Here is a 15,819-nt window from a genome sequence, read left to right on the forward strand (position 1 = left end):
ACTCTGGACATCAAGCCTTAGGGAGCTTCCTTGGTTGGCGGTACTCTGTGCATATTGTATCACATCCCTACCAGGAATAGTTAACAGTGTCCATTGCTCCACTGACAGAGGACAACTGGAAGCTCTGTGTTTGGAATTCTCCTGGACTTTGCCTCATATGTCTCTTCCCTTGGCTGATTTTATTCTGTATCCTTTTGCTGTGATAAACCATAACTGTGAGTATAACAGCTCTAGCTTTCAGTGAGTTTTGTAAGTCCTAGTAAATTATTGAAACTGACCGTGGTCATGGGAATACCCTCCCAAACTTGTTATTGCTGTCAGAAGTTGGGGTTGTCTTGTGGACTTCCTCCAAACTTTTTAGCAGTAAAAAGCTCTTTAGAAGATTTCTGGGCATGGATGGGGCTTATCAAGCATAAGATCATTTCGATGGGCCATTTCATTGAAAGACTCCCAGTTAATCAGTAACTGTGGGTCTTTTTTCTTGGCCTGGTTGCTTTCTGCAGAGATGAATCCTCCACTCTTTTGCCTGGGGGAACATAAGCCTGACTCAGAGTAGAGTAGGGGAGGGAAGCTGGTAGGAGCACTGCATATTGACTTTGACTTATTCCTTCTATTTTTTTCTATGATTATCTTGACAGCAGAAGTAGTACAGGGTGTTGAGGGAGCACATTAGCAGGGACACCTACTGTCTATTGGGCATCAGGGAAAGCTTCATAAAGAAGGTTTAAACTGATACCTGAAGGATGGATGAGAGGGGTCTAGCCGGGGGAGAATGGAGGGAATAGTATTCTAGGCTAGGGCTTATACATTTATTTGAGTAGATGTGTCAGTCCTATTTGGGGAAGTGGAGCAAGGAAGGTGTCAGTTTGTTAAAATGGTCCACATAATCAAAAAAATAGCACCGGGAATATAATATCAAAGGCACTTTGTAGAATGAAGGGAGAACTTCTGTTGCTGTTTAATTACGTTAACTAATACCATGTCTTTTTCAGATATGTGAATAAGGGCAGTAAGATTCTAAAAGAAATTTTTGCTTGAGTCAGGATTTAAACTTAATCACGTTGAGTATGAGAAGGTTGACTTTACGAAGAGTGGAATGCTTACATTCGTCATAAATTTTCTTAATTTGTCTTCAAGTTCTTTGTTGACTTTGCCTTCCAGCTATCTTTTGAGGTTTGGTTTTTTTTTTCGTAATTCCAATATCACCAATGAGAGTCGTTTTAAGTGCATAGATACTGAAATGAAATTTAGATTAGCTGTTGCTTATATCTGGGAATTTAGATGGCAAATGAATGGTTTGGAGAAGTTTTGCACTTGCCTTCTAGGACACTAAGGCAGACTATACTTGCACTTCCTGGGTCTAAAACTCTCGGCGTCTTCCATTTGTCTATTGAATTAGATTGAATAGTCCCCATCTACCAGTCTTCGCCTTTCACAGCTTCCTGGCCTGTCTTTCAGGCTTTGTTTCTGCTTCTCTCTGATATGTACTTGATTCTTCAGGGGAAAAAAACCCTAAACTTGGTTCTTCCTGAACTAAATTTGAGTCTTTCCACCTCAGGATCTTGCTTGCAATGCTGATCTTCGCTTTCCCGGCTACCCCTGTCCCCAATCTCTACCTCTTCCTCACAGCTGGTGGCATAGCTCTTCCAACATGGCATTTGGTTTTTTTTTCACTTCCCCCATCAGGCACACTCTCTTTCTCTTAAACTTCCATAGCGTTGTGCACCTCATTTACTGTGTTTTCTCATTAAAAAGGCAGAAAAAGAAAAAGAAAAGGCAGAGGAAAGCATAAGGGTCCTTATTTCTACTCTTATTTTCACAACCCTAGGTTGCAAGTTTTCTAACTTATTTTGGCACCTAGGGTGATAGGACTTGTTAAATTTGTTTTAAATTTGTTTTAGGACTTGTTGTAGGATTTGTTTAAATTTGAATTCAGATTCCTGGTTATTTTTTTCCTTTGTGATCTTTTTTCTTTAAGTGCGCTCAGCCCACCCTAGAGAATGCATATAAATGATCTAAGTTATCCTTGTTCTAAATATCCCTTCATAATACCCACATTTTATTTACATTTCCGTTTGACATTGTAATTTGATATCACTGCTTGGCAGCCATGCTGTGGTAGGCGTCCCACGTATAAACTAGAGGAAGATGGGCACGGATGTTAGCTCAGAGCCAGGCTTCCTCAGCAAAAAGAGCAGGACTGGCAGTAGTTAGCTGAGGGCTAATCTTCCTCCAAAACAAAAAAAAACAAAAACAAACAAACAAAACAAAAACAAAAACAAAAAAGCAAAAGAGCCTACCCGTTTGGAGCTATTTTTATTTTCAAAGAAGTGAATGTTTGTTGTACAAAATTAGCAGAAACTTGACTGTAGTTTTCCCCTCTTTCCGTTCCATCTTATCCACCAAATGACCAAATAAATTAATGGTAGTCCTTCCAGTATTTCAGGTCTAGAGTCTTCTGTCTAAATTTCGAGATTCTCCATGACCTGATACTACCTTACCTATGCAACCATATCTTTACTCTCAAACACAACTTTTTGCCATTGTTATTGTTCTGGGAACATGCCGTAACCATTCTCAAATTGGTCTTCATTCATACTATACCCAGTATTTGAAATGTCTTGTCTCTCCTTGACTTGTTAATTTTTATTAATTTATCATGGTGAGTAGGCTTGTTGAAACCTTCTCTGGCCAGCCTAGTCTTTTCATAGTGACTGAGTTGGAGCTGGAACTCAATCTCCTGCCTTCTTCTACACTGTCATGTCCTTTGTTTAGCACCACTGCTGAGATCGATTGAATGGTGACTGTCACACCTAGTTGTCTGGTTCTTTCCTCCTTGTCGCTGATGGCTTTCTCACCCTGTGGTTAAGTTAATCAGAGACCACCTATGTCATCAAACCAGCTGTACTGTGATAAAACCTTGTAAGACAGCTGAGTGCCCACCAGTCAGTGCTCCATAAACAGTTGTCCATGGTTTTCTCCAAATCCAGTGATGATCCATATCACAGAACCAGAACCTAAAATTCCTTTTTTCCAGGGCAGTACTACACACCCAGAGCTGGTGCCCCGCATGCTCCTGTGCATCTGCATCCTTGGCAGTCCAGTACAAGGCCTGAGTAGATGGCCTTGTGGGTTTGGATGTGTTACCAACGTGCTGTTAAAGTTTTACGATAAACTCACTTGGAACTCTAGTATATTAAAAACGAAATGGGTGGGAAACTATTGGATATTTCAACTGCCCCTTTCTTTGACTTCTTGATTCAAACCAAGAGTACATTTCTCAAACAGCTTTGATATATGGATTGCTGAAGAAAACTATATAGTCCCAACCTGGCAGGTTAAGAGTTCTTTGAAATAGTTAATAAAATGTCTCATACTGGGAACCTGGTAGAAATACTTAGTTTCTGAAAAGCCTTTTGATAATGCTTCCCCTAACAGTTGGAGAAAAATGCCAACAGAGTAAAATGTATTGTTTTTTTCATAGATTTAAACATATTTAAACAATAACAAAAAAGAGTAGAAGAGAAAAGCTACTGTCCATTCCCCAGAGAGGTCAGTCATTGGTCGACACCAGTTTTATTACGGCAAATGATATTTTCAATGCTAACAGAACTCTCTGGAGGAGAGTTTAGAAAAACAATTGATGGACAACAAGTTAAAGATATTTTGAAAACCTCAAAATATGTAAGCTTTGTAAATAAATTGAACTGAATTTAAAAACATGGGCATCTATTGCTATGATCTTTTAACTTACAGAGTTTCACTTTAATTTTTTAAAAGAAATTTAATTGGGGTATGTCTTAGTTTGTTCAGGCAACTGTAACAGAAATACCATAGACTGTAGAGCTTATAAACAACAGAAATGTATTTCTCACAGTTCTGGAGGCTGGGAAGTTCAAGATTAGGGCACTGGCAGCTTCAGTGTCTGGAGAGGGTCCACTTCTGCATTGACTGCCACCTTTTTGCTGGAACCTCACATGCCAAAGGGATGAGGGATCTCTCTGGGGCCTCCTAAAGGCCTCACCTCTAGATACCATCACACTGGGGATTAGGTTTCAACATACAAATTTTGGGAGGCCCCAAACATGCAGACCAAAGCAAGGCAAAATATATACTGTAAAGTATGCCAGTATTAAATGTATAGTTTAGTTTTTCCACAGCTGTACAAATGAGTCTTAGTGTAATTTGATTTATACATTTGTATTAGTGGAGTGTTAAGTATATACATTTTTAAAGTTTGGAAAGAAAAAATAAAATAACTCCTAGCCTGCCATCTTATACTTGTGAAGCAGTTTGCTGTTGGAAGCTCTTCATATTGGTTTTTTTTTTTTTTTTTTTTTTTTTTAAAATGTATCGGCCTGCTGTTTATTGCACCATTTGGAGATTTTTTTTTTTTTTTTTAAGATTTTATTTTTTCCTTTTTCTCCCCAAAGCCCCCCGGTACATAGTTGTGTATTCTTCGTTGTGGGTTCTTCTAGTTGTGGCATGTGGGACGCTGCCTCAGCGTGGTCTGAAGAGCAGTGCCATGTCCGCGCCCAGGATTCGAACCAATGAAACACTGGGCCGCCTGCAGCGGAGCGCGCGAACTTAACCACTCGGCCACGGGGCCAGCCCCAGTCTCCATATTGGTTTTTGTATGTTATGTATTGCTATGAAGTAAATCGCTCCAAAGCCTAGCGACCTAAAACAACAATAAACATTTGTTATCTCCCACAGTCTCTGTGGGTCAGAAATTTTAGAGTGGTTTAGCTATGTGGTTCTGGCTTGGGGTCTCTCATGAGGTTACAGTCGAATTCTCAGCCCAGGCTGCAGTCAGTCACCCGAAGCCTTGACTGGAGCTGAGATCCACTCCCCATGTGGCTCCCTCACATGGTTGGCAGTTTAGTGCTGGCAACTGGAGTCTCAGCTCTTCGCTACATGGACATTGCCCTAGGGCTGCTTGAGTGTCCTTATGACATGGCACTGGCTTCTTCCAGAGAGAGGGATCCAAGGTGATAAGGCAGAAGGTACAGTGTCTTTTATTAACAAATGTTGGAAGTCACACACTGATATTTCCACAATATGGTATTGGTCACATAGGTCAGTCTTATTCATTGTGGAAGGAGATGAATACCAGGGGATGAGAATCACTCAGGGCAATTTTGGAGGCTGACTACCATGGTTTCCCCTATTCATTATGTTATTTATTTTAGCTTGCTTTTATATATAGTTTCTTTTTATTACTAAAGATTTCAAACATTCGGAAAAGTGAAAGGACTAATATAAAAACTCATATATCCCAATCACCTAGACTTCACAGTTGTTAATAATTTACTATTTGCTTTGGCAATTTTTTTCTGAAATATTTTAAATTAAAATTACATGATGACATTTCACTCATAAATGTTTGCTTCTGTAAGGAATAAAGATATTTTCTTACAATACCCTTATATTGTCTCAAACCAAATTAGAAATAATTCCTTGATATCATCTAATACCAAGTCCTTATTTAAATTTCTCCACGTGTCCCCAAAATGTATTTTATAGCTGGTTTATTAAGCCAGGATCCAAATAAGGGCCGTGCATTATATTCAACTGTTGTATGTCTCTCTTAATCTAGAACGGCATCCCTTTCTTTTACTGCCATGAGTTTGATGATGTTGGGTTATCTGACCAGTAGATTGCCCCAACTTTGGGATTTGTCTGATGATGTCATTTAACTTATTTCTCTGTCTTTTCTATTTCCTTTAATTTGGAAGTTATATCTTTATTAGTCTGGGTTCTCTAGAGAAGCGGAATCAGAGGTAGATATATAGATAGATACAGATATTGTCAATGCAAAATAAATAATAACCATTCTATAGATGAGAGAGATAAGGTGAATTTTACTTGAGCCAAGCTGAGGATTATAACCCAGAAAGGCATTTTCTACAAAGGAAGAAAGTGTTCCGGCAAAGCATGGTTTCAGTACACTTTTATAGCTTTTAAGAACAAAGAACATACGGTAAACTCACCCAGGATACATACTCATCAAAGTTTCAAAGAGGTATTCAGTTGCAAGTTAGCAGGTCAACAGGACCCTGAAGTTTGGGAAAGGGAATTTATCTTCGGGAGTACTAATACGGGAGTTACCACTACTGATGGGTGTAGGAGTAGGAGGGGAAGTGTGCATTCCTATCTTTTTTTTTTTGAGGAAGATTGGCCCTGAGGTAACATCTGTTGCCAATCCTCCTCTTTTTGCTGGAGGAAGATTGTCCTTGAGCTACCATTTGTGCCAATCTTCCTCTATTTTATATGTGGGACATCGCCACGGCATGGCTTGATGAGCGGTGTGTAGGTCCATGCCTGGGATCCGAACTTGCAAACCCTGGGCTGCCAAAGTTTAACCACTACACCCTTGGGCCGCCCCCCTCATAATATTTTTAATTGAGAAAATATATTCTCTATACAGATGCTGAGGTACTTGGTAATCTTACAACAAATTCTATAAATGGAGGATTTTCTCAATTCTCATCTTTTTAAATTTGAAATGTGTAAATAGTTTAGCTCATATGGTTTCACAACTAATGTATTTTTGCCTCCATCCTGAGGCAAAATAATATATAGTTTTATTTATTTTTTTTTTATTTATTTTTTTTAAAGATTTTTTTATTTTTTTCCTTTTTCTCCCCAAAGTCCCCCCGTACATAGTTGTATATTCTCCGTTATGGGTCCTTCTAGTTGTGGCATGTGGGACGCTGCCTCAGCGTGGTTTGATGAGCAGTGCCATGTCCGCGCCCAGGATTCGAACCAAAGAAACACTGGGCCGCCTGCAGCGGAGCGCGTGAACTTAACCACTCGGCCACAGGGCCAGCCCCATAATATATAGTTTTATAAGACAAAACTTGTCAAATAAGATGTCTCTGTGATTCTTTTGAATGTTTTGCTAAATTTATATACTGTAAAATCGTAAGCCTTCTCAATTTCATTTCTGTGATATTGTGATTTATAATAAGAAATATATATTTGGTTTTCATCCACACTTCCTAGCACAGAGCTCCTAAAACCCTTCAAATTTCCTAAGTGATGAGCACAATGAAGCTATCTTGTTGTGTTAATGAGGCAACTTTTGGACCTCACCTAAATATGGGAGCTGATTGCCGCAGAACTAACCATGTGATTAGAGGGTTGGAATTTTCAGTCCCATCCCTCCATCCTACCCCCAACTTGGGATGGGAGAGGGGCTGGAGGTTGAGTTCAATCACCAATGATTTAATCAGTTGCGCCTCTGTAATGAAGCCTCCATAGAAACCCAAAAGAACAGGGTTTGGGGAGTTTGCAGGTTGGTGAATACAGGGAGATTTAGGGAGAGTGGTGCACTTGGTGAAGACGTGGGAGCTCCATGCCCTTTCCCCATGCATCTCTTCAGGCTATTCCTGGTTAACATCCTTTTTTAATAAACTGGTAATCTAGTAAGTAAAATGTTTCTCTGAGTCCTATGAACTGCTCTAGCAAATTAATTGGACCCAAGAAAGGGGTTATTGGAACTTCCAGTTTATAGCCAGGAGGTCGGAAGCACAGGTGACAACCTAGACTTGTGACTGGCATCTGAAGTCGGGGGGGAGGGGCAGTCTTGTAGGACTGAGCCCTTAATCTGGGGAATCTGATGATATCTCTGGGTAGGTAGTATCACAATTGAGCTGAATTGTGGGACACCCAGCTGGTGTCCAGAGCATTGCTTGGTGGTGTGGGAAACTCCTCCCCCACCCTGGAATTGGGTGCAGAACCCTTAATTTCTTTCCAGTACAGAATATAAATGTATGCATTTTAAAATAGGCGCTTGTGGTAGCTAGTCTCCAAAGATGGACCAGGTCTCCAGGATTCATGTCTTTTGTGTAGTCCCCTACTACATTGATTGAGGCTGGCTCTGTGACTCACTTTAACCAATAGAATGTGACAGAGTGTTGCTCTCATAGCTGCTTTGATGATTTGCGGAGCCCTGAGCTGCCTTGTAAGAGCTTCAGCTACCTTGTTGGAGTAGGCACTGGAAGAAGGGGAGATTCTAGGACTATGTGGAGAGAGAGAAGGACACCTAGTGTCCCAGCAGAGCCGGGTCTTTTAGTTGCTCCCTTTAAGGCACCGGACATGTGCGTGAAGCTATCGTGTATGTTCCAGCCCCAGTCATCATCTGACTGCAGCCACGCAAGAGATCTCAAGTGAGAGCCGCAGCAGAATTGCTCAGCTGAGCCCCAGTCAACCCACAGAATCGGGAGCAATAGTAACAGGGTTGCTGTTTTTAGCCATGACAGTTTGTGGTGTTTTGTTATATACCAATAGGTAATCATCAAAACAGATAAGTTAAGATATTCCAACTTTAGAATTTAATGCAATTTTAGAATTTTTAAAGATAAGCCTTGTAGGCTAGTTGAAATCTCATTTAATTTGTTCAAATCCTTTCTTTCATAGAGGGTTAAATTTCAGTGTCTTCCTGCTTGCAGTATTTACAAACAGTTGTCATCAATAGTTGTAGTTCACTGTGTTTCAAAAGCTGGAGGCTTTTGGTGTTTTATTTACTTAATAGGTTTTTCTTAAAAAAATTTTTCAACCGATTTTGAAGAAAAATAAATCCTACATTTAAAGGTCCTTTTTATGAAATAGTTCAAGACCAGTGTGTATCAGCTTAGATTGATTGACAAAATGGTTCTTACTCTTCAAAGAGTCAAATGTTTCTAATATTCAACAGATGATGACCAGCAGAGAGATGGTGTGCACTGCTAGGAAGAAGGATTTATTTTTAATTAAGCATCGGCTTTCTCTCAAAGATCAGGTAGTTCACTTATTCTGTGTATATATAAAATATTTAAAATTTGTCAGCTGTAGCTTGTACTTTGATTGTTAGAATAGGGAAGCTTATTTGGATGAAATTATAAATTATGTCTCTCTCACAACCAGGTCCAAGTATATTTCTGTTGGGTCTTGAGTCACTGGTATCTCTGTAGAGATATGTTGGGACGTGATAAATGTTCAAAAGCATTTTGTGCAAATTACAGATCACCAACTTTTCTAAAAAATGGACATTCAGAATTTTTCATTAAACATAGTTTTTTTGAGCTCATTGTTGCTAATAGATTTTTTTTTTTGCAAATCAAAGAAGCCTAACCCTGAATAAATAGGTTTCGATTTACAGAATATAAAAATGACAAAAGCATTGCCTTCAGTATACTCTCCTCAAAGAAGCTGGAGATTGCCTATACATATGCCATGTTCACCTTTCCTACAGGCTTTCACATGTCTCATACCCAGATCACTGGGGCATGGTGTGTCTGTGTCTCTTGCAGTCTTGGGCTCAGGTCAGGGCACAACCAGCTGGTGTATTCAGATGGCTGCAGATACAGAACAGCGTTGGGTACTTCTGCCTCCACCCAGTACTGGATGGAGCTAGCTGTTGCTAGCCACAAATATTCTGAGGATCCTCAGTGAATACCCTGCATGCTGGGAGTGTTAGTATTGTTAGATCTGGGAGGGTGGGGCAAAGAGTCACGTTTTGGACTCCTTACTGAGTGAACCACATGTTCAAGTGAGATCTCTTGCACTTGCTTTGCACACTATTACTACTGGAGACCATGGTAGAAGCTGGAGTCGGCCAAACCCATCCTGGTTTATTTTGTTTGTTAACAAAATGAATGTAAAAGGCAAATGCTAAACCAGATGGGATGGGTGTAAACTGGGCATGTCATGGGCAGACCAGCACGATGTGGTCACCCTAGGGAGGACCAAAAGCTCACTAAATGGACTGTATTGGGAAGAGTAGTTGAATTTTACTCCAGTAGTCACTTAGAGCCTGGAGTGGATGGGAGAGAAGTCAGCAAGATTAGCTCTGACATGTGTTCTAATCTGTGAACTCTTCCATACAGAGACTTATCTGAGAGTATTTCTGGGTAGTGAGCAGAAGAAACTTGAATTTTGTGCTTTGTGAACCTGGGAGTTGCTTCTGGATTATCAACTTTTCCTGGACTGTTTGCTCTCCAGATGGTAATAATAGCACCAGAGGATGAGTAGCTCTTATTTGTTTGAAGGCAAATTTTAAAGACGGAATAGAAATGCTAGAGTCAGTGGACTGATGCGATTTTGACCACTCTCTGCACACCGCTGCTAAAGTTCTGGTTCAAGCTACCACCTGCTCTTGTTTGAGGCTCCTAATTGGCTTCCCCACAGCAGCCAGAAGGATTCTTTTAAAATGTAAATCCGATCATTTTCCTATCTTACTCCTTTCCATGCTGAAAAAGTCTCACTTCAGGGACGTTCAAACCTTATTGGCCATGCCTCACAATAGGCAGTTTGTTTTATATTGCCACACAGTACATGCCTACCAGTAACTGAAAGAAAACTTCCATCAGCAACCCTTACCTGTATTACATGCAATGTACCCGGATATTTTTGATTTTGCTCTTTCTTCTTTTTTTTAAAGGCTTTTTTAAAAAAAAAAAAAAATTATTTTTCCTTTTCCCCAAAGCCTTCCAGTACATAGTTGTATATTCTAGTTGTAGGTCCTTCTAGCTGTGGCATGCACGACGCTGCCTCAGCATAGCCTGATGAGCGGTGCTAGGTCCACACCCAGGATCCGAACTGGTGAAACCCTGGGCTGCCAAAGCGGAGCATGTGAACTTAACCACTCGGTCACGGAGCCGACCCCTCTTTCTTCTTTTTATAGATGCTATTTGCAATGGACAAAGTTAATTTCCTGACATGTCCGTGGGTCATGACCCTCAGTTTGGAAAACATTTTGCTATACGATCTGGCCCTTGTCTACCTCCTTGACTATATCTCTGCCACTCCTTGCCACCGTTGTTGACCCCCCTCCAGTTACACCCATGTCCCTGCTTTGCCTCAGATGTGACAAGTTCACTGTTGTCTTAGGGCCTTGGCATTTGCTTTTCTGTCCACCCAGAACAATTTCCATAGACGTGGCCTCATTGCTTACCTCCTTATTTCATATGGGGCACTTACCAGAGACTTCCCCTGACCATGCCCATCCCTGCATTCTCCATCTTCTTATCCTATATAACGTTTCATTGTAGCGCATATATATCATCTAATATATTCAATATATACTTATATGTTTATCTGTCTCATTAGAGAAAGCTCTGTGAGAGGAAGGATTTTGTTTTTTCATGCACTGATGAATCTGCAGAGCCTACAGCAGTGCTGGCACCATCATGGGTACCTTTTTTATATTAGTTGAAGGAATGCATACATGTAATTCATAGTCAGAATTGCATTTATCCAACTTTCCAGGAGGTTTTCCTTACCTTATCTCTCTCATATTTTAAGTTTCAGCTATTAGTTTGGGGTGGCAATCTCTGTAAACTCTAAGCAGGCCTAGTGCCATTGGATCTAGGAATTCTGGGCTCCTGTGCACCTTGAACGTGGACTAGAGGGGGATTGTGGTCTTGGGGAAAGTGGTCTGTTGCCTTATCCCCACAGATTCCTTACCTATGGGGAAGGGCATAGCTGTGGGTGGGCCAGAGCAGGCTCTCTAAAGTGTGGGCCCATCTCACCCGGGTGGGATGTTGGTAACACGTGGGAGGGATATAATAATCAGATTCTGTCTGGTGGCCCAGGCTGCTAATGTTTTGGTGATCTTTTCTATGGGTGCAGTAACAGTGGCGTTCTGTCGTTATCATTTCTGCCTGGCATCAGGCAGCTTTATCAGGCTGGCTTTGTGGAAGAGCTTGGTGGCCGAGGATTGGTCATGAAAGGTTTAGTGTAGTGAAATGTCCCACGGAGGCATACAATGCTGGTGCCTGGACCACAGCAACAGTTGTCTTACTGGTTTACCTAGTCTAGTCTCCCTCTCTTTCCTTCTGTCCTACACACTCCTGCCTGGCAATGCCTCTTAATTCAAAAGAGTTAAATATATTTTGGTTTTACTGCTCAATAAGGTAATGCATGCTTTTTGTAAAAATTTTAAGTATTATGGAAATATGTAACATGAGAAAGTAGAAATCTCCTCTGAAGAGAAACACTTCTATCAATTTGGTACATATTCTATTATTAGTTTTGCACACATACCAACAGATATATGTTTTGTATTTTTGTTTTGAAATATCAGTGCCGTATAGGTTACTTATTTTCACTGGGTAATGGGTCGTAATCAGTTTTCTATGACAGTACTTACGGATCAACCTCATTCTTTTTAATGACTGAATCATATTCTTTATTATAGATTTGTTGTATTTCATTAAACCAATTATGGCATCATTTTCAACAATATTACCGTAAATACCTTTTTATATTTGTATTTACATACTTGTGTAAGCACTTCTATGAGACATATTTGGTATGCTAATTGTTTTTTAAAAATATTCTTTAATTCTGTTACAGCCCACTTTGGAAATCTTCAGTTGCTCCTGATCACCTGTAGGATAAAGTCTAGGCCAGTGCTGTCTAATAGAGATATGAGGATTTGCACGTGGCTGCTTCATTCCACTAAGGAATGGGGGTACCTATCTTCATAACTGCAGTCACCAACTGCTGCTGGATTGGGGCTGATAACTGCGTGATTCTAGGCATCCTGGGAACAGGTAGAACTGAAATAGCCAACCTGAGAACTGTACCAGACAGTGTTTTAGATGCCAGAATAAGTAACTAGGTTCTCCTTTCAGTGTCTGGATTAACCAGGGCTAAGTCTGCTCATTTATATAAATTGACTATCTTGTGAGCCTTTTTTCTATCCAAGCTAACCCTTTCAAGGCTAAGGTTGAAAGACTAGGCATGATTAAGTTGCTATTTCACTAGTTTCAGCGTCTGAGGGAAAAAATAAATCTACTGTGATACAAGGGGCTTATTGAGCAGCTATTTCTATGCTGGGCACTTGCATATATGAGAAGGTGTGACTGATTCCTGGGAAGTTGCAAATTAGAATTGAAAATAAACAACACAATAATAGACGATAATTAGGTGACTACAATAAGAAGAGCTACTCAGTAATAGAATCTGGGATTAAAACTATACTATACAAGTGCATATCTGGGGCTGGCCCCATGGCCGAGTGGTTAGGTTTGTACACTCCACCTTGGCGGCCTGGCCTTCACCAGTTCGGATCCTGGGTGTGGACCTACGCACTGCTCATCAAGCCATGCTGTGGCAGGCATCCCACATAGAGGGACTAGAATGACTTGCAACTAGGATATACAACTATGTACTGGGGCTTTGGGGAGAAAAAGAAAAAGAAAGGAAGATTGGCAATAGATGTTAGCTAAGGGCCAATCTTCCTCAACAACAACAAAAAAACCCCCAAAAAACAAAACACAATTGTATATCAGGAAACAACTGGAGACAACACTAGGGAATGAATTTGGGTGGTACAATTAAATATAAAAACCCAGAAAGAATGAAAAAAGAAAACATAGGAAATTTAATCTTTCTAACTTTTCCCAAGTTTTTAGGAAAAAATGTCTCTAGTAAAGTATCGCAATTTATTTTTATCCATTAGGAACAACAAAGGTAAAGTCAAAATAAACCTCCTTTCGTAGCATTATCATTTAGTTTTACGTGTTAGGAATTGGGAAGAGATACAAGAATACCCATAGAAGCACAAATGCAAGTGATGGAAAGGCTACAAAGTAGATTTGCAGGGAAAATGATCTCTGTTTCCACTGAGACTTAAACAGGAAAAATAATAATAATAAAAAATTGTGAAAAGAGTATTTGAGAACAAATTTATAACTGACAGAAGGGCCTGAAAGCCACCAAAATGACATACTAAGAGAAACAGTGGGATTTTTCTCATGGGAGAGTTTTAAGAAAAGAGTATTATCACCTTCCAATTATGGTTTCATGTCTTTTCTCCCCAAAGGCACATGTACTTGAAACCCCTCCTGGCCCCATAACAGAAGATTCTATGGTCCTGATGAGATTGTGTGCATTAGAATCACTTCTCCTGGAAAGGAGACACTAAAGGGTACTCGAATGAAATATTAAAAATTATGAAGGACATAACAAAGGCCAGTCAGTCCTTTCTTTTCCCTAGACCCCGTAATAGGAGAACAAGGGTTATTTGATGAAATTAAAGAATACCAAATTAAGTGCTAATAAAATGAGATAGTCACTTATATAATTCATTACCATGGGAGGTCACAGAGCCAAATTCTGTAGCTGGATTAAATACGGGGCTGGATAATTTTATGACCACTAATGATGATATTTTTAGCAGTGGAGGCTGATATTGTGAGGGAAGTAATCCTATTACATTCTTCAGTAGATGGTTTGCAGGGACCTCTGGCAAGTGGTGTCTGAGAAGCATGAGAGCAGGACTTGCAGGTTCTAACCTTTGATGGGGAATTGTACTGAAAATTAGTTTTTAAAGTGAATGTCGTCAAGATATTCCATTCATGCTCCAGTCCCAACTTCTCTTGTGGAGATCCAAAAGTCCTTTTATCAGAAGCAATTGAGGTACAAAGTTTTGTTATACAAGATGAATAAGGTCTAGAGATCTATTGAGTAGCAATGTGGCTATATCAAGAATACTGTATTTGTATAGTTGAAATTCGTTAATTGAGTAGATCTTAAATATTCTCAGCAACCCCCCTCCCAAAGAAAAAAGAAAATGGCAAATGCATTAAGTGAGAGATACGTCAATTAGCTTGATTGTGGTGATTTCTTCACAGTGTATATGTACATCAAAACATCAAGTGGTACACCCTAAACATATTCAGTTTTTAACAGTTATACCTCAGAAAGCTGGAAAAATAAAACACTAAAAATTTTTTTTAAAAAGAAGCACTTGGGAAAGATATTGCCTAAAATTAGATAATTTCTAGTGTTTGGGAACCATTCAGTTTATTTATTGAATGCCACTTAGGTATCAGGTACTTTGCCTGGAGTTTCAAAAATCTGTTACGAATACAAACATGTAGACAAATCGTTACCATTCAGAATAAAAGGGACTGCGCTAACTGTAGATTGTTGTGTGTGGTTCAGAGAAGGCTCACAGAGAAGGTGACATTTGAACTGGGTCTTAAAGTTTGAGTAGGAGTTCACTATACAGGCAAGATAAGGAAGGGCGTTCTGGGCACAAGGAACAAGGAACTGTAACGTGTCAGTGAACTCCTAGTAGTTTAGAAGGCTGTGCCAGAGGGTTGGAGGGGCAGAGGGGGAGAAGATGGGGCCTGAGAAGGAGGAAGGAGCCAGATCGTGAAGACTGGGATTGCTTAAGACCTCTCTCCAGCAGTGGTACTTCCAGTGGTGGAGGTAGTGGGTGTGGAGGAGAGGAGAGGAGGGGAAGAGTTTCCAGGAAGTGTCATATGACTGATAAAAGACAGCCCCTGAAAGCTTTGTCCCACTGGCCTAGGCTTCCCTCTTTTGGCTACTGTCAACAGTGCCTGGTGGTGAGCGTTGTCTTTCACACAACTCCTTGCTTCACTCATTTTTACTCTCTACCCGAAACAATCTTTACCATGAACTAATCACCATTATTAGGAGTTAAAAAAAAAGAAAAGAAAAAGCCTTCCCTACCTTTTTGTAGAGAGAGGTTCTTAGAGGTCTTAGATAAGCTGGGAGCCTGGCATGTCTGTCTGATCTCCTTCCCTTGGGCTCTACCAAGAACCAAATCAGTCTTTGGGTGGGGAAGAAGAGGCAGAATTCATTTGCCTGACCTTACACTCCCGTTTTCTCTGTGACGTTGGCTTGGCAGACAAGCAGGAAAACATACAATGCCTTTGACGAGCAGATGGACTGAAATGTTAAAAATCTGTTTTGTTAAATGATTTCGGCTAACAAGATAATTTAATTAGGGAAAAAAAAGCACACAAACTCCCGCTACTTCGTCAGTGATATTTAAATAAGAATATCATTATTAAT

At 40.1% G+C, this 15,819-nt stretch overlaps 1 protein-coding gene across 2 annotated transcripts in view; it reads left to right on the top strand.

Annotated features, from left to right (window-relative positions):
- DERA (deoxyribose-phosphate aldolase) overlaps positions 1 to 15,819 on the top strand; it is a 103,038-nt gene that overhangs the window by 18,701 nt on the left and 68,518 nt on the right. The window lies entirely within an intron of this gene.

This window comes from Equus asinus, chromosome 22, assembly GCF_041296235.1.
Source record: "Equus asinus isolate D_3611 breed Donkey chromosome 22, EquAss-T2T_v2, whole genome shotgun sequence".
Taxonomy (NCBI): domain Eukaryota; kingdom Metazoa; phylum Chordata; class Mammalia; order Perissodactyla; family Equidae; genus Equus; species Equus asinus.